This window comes from Crocodylus porosus, unplaced genomic scaffold (assembly GCF_001723895.1).
Source record: "Crocodylus porosus isolate Cpor-Errol unplaced genomic scaffold, CroPor_comp1, whole genome shotgun sequence".
NCBI classification, from domain to species: domain Eukaryota; kingdom Metazoa; phylum Chordata; order Crocodylia; family Crocodylidae; genus Crocodylus; species Crocodylus porosus.
The window spans coordinates 7,595,796-7,601,020 of record NW_017728948.1 but is presented as its reverse complement, the minus strand read 5'-3'; positions in this window follow the sequence as shown (position 1 = coordinate 7,601,020).

The following is a 5,225-nucleotide window of genomic DNA, read 5'->3' as shown; positions in this document are numbered from 1 at the left end:
CATAAACCCACCATACACCCCCCCACCCCCAACCACACCCTCACTCACAATGTACAACAGAAAGACTTTATTTTTGAGTTATACAATCACCTCTATATCCAGTGCACAAACACAAAATTTTTTTTTCTAATGTTATAGTACGTTTGACTTTTAGTATATATGATTTGGCTTTTTTCTGGTTCCAAGATGGCAACCCTCCTCTCCCAAAAGGAGTATTTCTGGGGGACAAGGGGAAGGATTTCCAGTGGTAAAGGTCGACGGTTAAGGGCAGGACTTCCAGTCCCAAAATGGTGACCAGGGCTACCCTTGCAGCCCTTGACAGCTCACCAAAACTCATTAAGCAGCCCTGTAGCTGAAATAATTGCCCATCGCTGAACTAAACTGATGTCAGTCGTGGCAGATGACAGAACAAGGAGCAACAGTCTCAAGTGGCAGGAAGAGAAGTTTAGGTTACCTATTAGGAATAATTTTGTCATTTGGAGGGTAGTAAACCACTGCAATGGGTTACCCAGAAAGGTTGCGGAATCTCCATCCTTGGCGTTTTTTAAGATCCAGCTAGAGAAAGCCTTGGGGCTGGGACACTGTAGTTGGGAATGGTTCTACTTTGATCAGGGAGCTGGACTAGATGACCTCCTGAGGTCCCTTCCAGCACTATTTTCTATGATTTTATGATATCCGTCTCTTTCTCATCTCTGTCTACCCCTCCCACCCAACCTCTCTCCAGAACCTGGCCAGAGCTACAGTTCACCAAGAGCCCCGACACTCAGCTGTGGACCCAGATAGGCACTTCTGCTGGAGTGGGCAGGTGGCAGCATCAGCTCTGGGCACAGCCATCAGGTTATGGAGCTCTGATGTGGAACCTGTCAGTGGTGTCCATAGCTGATGCCATTGCCCACCTGGCACAGCAGAAGCTCCTGGCTGGTTCCAGGTCAGGGCTCCAGGCAGAAGGTCCAGCGGTTTCAGGAAAATGGTAGCATCAGCTGCAGGGATGTAAATATTGTCCAAAAAATATTTGTCTAATCTCCTTTAAATATATCAGCTAAACAGTTAACTGAAAACACAGCATTTCACACAAAAATGCTGCTGAGAGCTCCCCAGGCCCTTTGACTGGGGTAGGAGGGGAGGAGACAAGCCCAGCCAGACAGCACAGCCCAGATGATGCATTGTGAGAGGGAGCACCTGTGACTAAGTAGCTAATTGATTAACTGATTAATTAGGCTTCCCCCTGTTTTGCTCTTACGTTATGGGGACCAGTCCCCCTCACCCGTCCTGCTCCTCCTCCCTCTCTGCTGTCTGGTTTTCTGCCTTCTGATTCCTGCTGGGGCACCACACAGCTTCCCTTCACCCCTTCTCTGCCAGCCTATGCCTGCCCGAGCTAAATGGTAACCAGTAATCTAACTGATTATCACTGCATTTATGGGTTAAATTATTAATTGTGTAACCTTTCACATCCCTAGTCAGCTGTGGGTGCCACTGGCAGGTTGGGGCTTCTGAACCCGCTGGTGGCATACACAGCATATGCCTCCACCCTCCCACTGCAGTGAAATCCCCCTCTCATGTACACAGCTGATGCCACTGCGTCAAGAGCTGATGCTGCTGGGTGGAAACAGTCCCATCTACTTGCTCAGCATGGCGGCAACAGCACTGCCTGCCACACACCACGCAGCAACTGGATCTGGAGCTGCTAGTTGCCCATGGGCCAGATCCAATGAGTTAGCAGCTGCTAGCCCATGAGCGTGAGTGAATCTGTTGGTGGCCTGGATCCAGCCTGCAGGCCATATTTTGCCTACCCCGATCTCAACTGACTTGTACCAATGTATCGTGGCAAGGGAATAAGAACTTCCTGCAAATACATGCTGTGCACACCTCAGTGCTAGGAGTCCAGCAGTAAGAGGAGCAACTGGACAAGAACCATATGTATGTCGGAGTCTTCCCTTCCCTCAACATACCAACTAATGAGTTAGACAGAACTCATATTTGGTGCTGGTATAGACTCTCCTGCTTATAGAGTATATCCACACTGCACAGGTGATGTGGTGCACTCCTGGGTTTTAAATCAAATGCAAACCATCCGCCCAGAAGAAGCTTTGACCCAGGTTTCTTCAGGTGCTTTAAGCCCAGAGAAGTAAACTCAGCTGGTTGGCATGGTTTAGAACCCAGGATCTGCTTGGTTAGAAACCCATCCACTTTGCAGTCTGCACTCTTACTACATTATTTAAATGCTGGTTGTCCTGCACAACCTTTCCACAGTTCTATAGAAGGATACATTAGTTCTCTTGCAATTGATACCACTGCCTGGGAGAGAGACTTTAAGAGCATGAACAAAAGTAACCAGGTACTATCCCCACAGATGTGTAATAGAGATTGCAGGAACAGTGAGGACACTGCAAGCAAAGTTTTGCTACAGGGAGCCTAACATCTGGCACTTAAGGCATCTATACATGTGCAATGAGGCTGCTCCGATGCACTATAATTACAGTGCATCAGAGCAGACTTGATTAATTGAGTCTGCTGGAGTGTGATAATTACAGCTGTCCAGCAGACTCCATTGTCATGTGTATTAGCATACCGACACTGAAAAATGGTGGTGGGGGGCACTTTAACTATAGCTCATTAGATGAGATATAGTTAAACCTGGCCCATTGCCAGTTTTCAGCATAGGGCTACTGAAACACAAAAGGCTCTAGGCATTTTAATTAGAGTGGCTCTCAGAGCCACTGTTATTAAAGCACCCTCCCTCCCCCTGAGCACATGTATAAATGATCTTAGAGCCTACGTGCCAGTCATCTAAGTTCCCTGCAGGAAGGAGGAAACAAGGAAATAATTGTACTTTTATGATACAAACCTCCTCTATCTACTCATAGGTTATGACTACATCACACCCACAACATGTTACAGTAAGGATGCTCCTAAGCATGACCCACCTTTTACACTCCAAACCTAAGGATATAATAGTAAAGCTACTGAGCCATCCCTATGAACTGGTTTCAAGTCCACTAATGATTGAGGTGTCGATAGCAACAGTAAGGGGACATGTCTGCAGCTTCATTTCTGGGTTTGGAAAGAAGCAGGTGGATGGCGCATGCTTTGGCACATCTTGCCAGCAAATACTGGGGACATGCCCTGAAGATGCTTTAATGTATGCAATTCTCTTACTTAGGGCTTTGCCTAATGAAACAATCTAGTGTTCAGATTAGAGGATTGGGAATGGTGAAAATGAACAGGAAAGCATTGTGGGAAAGCATTGAGAAGTATGTAAATATGCCCACGCCTTCCCTCTCCCCAATATTGTAAGAAAAGTCTCACAATCATTTTCATGAGCTCTGCTCCACTCTTTGCCAACCCAGACACTTCAAGTACAGGTCAGAACACAATGCAGCACTTGGGCGCTCAGAATTACTAATAATGCAAAGTGACAAGGTAGCACGGAGGGTTTTTTTTTTTTTCAAACTTATTAACTAAATTGGAAGGGAGGTTTTTCGATTGCCTAAAGAATGTCCAAACCTTATTTACATTCCATGGGATTTAAGTGGTAATTTTAATTAAGATTCAGAGATATCCTGTTTAAATGATGCCAAGTGGTTTTTTTTTTTAATTTTTTCCCCCAAAACTTTCAGGCCTCTAGCCAGATCTCAGTAATTAGGCACATTTACCTAAGTGTTAAATTTTTGCTACTTCAGTTTTAGGCCGTATTCAGTAGATAAGAATGTATTTATCTTAACGAATTTTATAATATTCCTGTTGATATAGCTGGTCAGTGTGGGAACTAACATAATGTAGCTCTGTGGATTTGTGTCCTGTGGGTACTACACCACCACTTCAATATTTTGGCCTTTTTTTGACTTTGTCTCTAACAGCTTTCTCTTCCCCACAAAAACAACATATTTAAAAAGTTTTTAAATATTTATTTGGGATTATACCTGATCTATAGACCAGTGCAGACAGTTGACAGGCCCTGAGGAAAACTGCCAGTCACTAAAGATAGCAGAACTGGCATTTAAATAGGAAAAAGTTGCATTTAAATAATTAACCTCTATACCATTTATTTAGCAAAGCCTAATGCACATGTTTCAAAACCCACTGTACCATGTGGGAGGTATGAGGCAGGGACAAATATGACTCCATAGTCATACTTGAGCAACTAAAAGGAGCTAAATATCAGAATGCCTATTATGGAGATGCATAATTGCAGTGTAAGGTGGTCAGTCAGCTTCCTGCAACACAAGTCCACAAATCTCAAAGAAAAGCTAGGTCAGAACCCACCGATCCTGGGTTATCCAGCTTGATGCTCTAGCTGTTAAAGACCATCCTCTGTGTTATCATATTTCAGATCCTGAGATTTGCTAACAGTTGAAGAGCTCCATGTATGCTTTTCAATGGCTTCAACGTATCTGGCTCACTATAAGCAGAAAAATGGGTTGATAGCTTCAGTTCTTCACAGAAGCTGTGTCTTTCATACTTGGCCATAAGCAGTGAAGTAGGGAGACAGCTGTAAAGCAGGACTATTCAATTTATCCACTGCCAGCTTAGGTCAGAGCCTCAGATTCTGGCATCTCCTCTGGGCTAATGATGCTATTGGGCCAGAGGACAAATGCAGATGGAAACAGGGCTGAGGCACAACTGCTCCTCTCTTTAATGTCTATGAAAATGTCAAACCGGAGCTGGCAAGCCAAGCTCACAGTATTGGTCACGGTGGGGCGGCCGGGTGGTGGCGGGTTGGAACACGAACAGGTGAGATTAGCGGTGGTGGAGTCTGAGTGGCACACAATCATATGGTTCCAAACAAGGTAGTTTATTTGACTTACGCTTTGATGGCGTAGGTGCAGGTAGCTTCTTCGGTTACAGTATAACACAGAACAACAGAGGGGTCTGTTGGCCCACGAGGTTCCCCAACAGGCCCTTGCGTTCTACCCCTGGTGCCGAAGCCCGGGATAGGGGCGGCTGCCTGTTGGTTAAGTCTCAGGGCTGGTCAACAGCTCATTAAAAGGGAAACGAACAAACGAACAAAACTGTAACGTGATGAACGATGAAATGAGATGTGACGCCAGTCCAAAAGGGGTGATCGGGGTTGAGGTCGATGAAGAGCGGTGCCGGAGTCGAATGCCAGGTACGGTGGGATGGCTGGATAGTCGAGGATGAAAGCCGGAGTCGGGAGCCGTGGAATCAAGGTAGGTTCAGTTTGAGAGTCCGTTAATCAGTATCAAAGTCGTAGTCGCAGCCGGTGC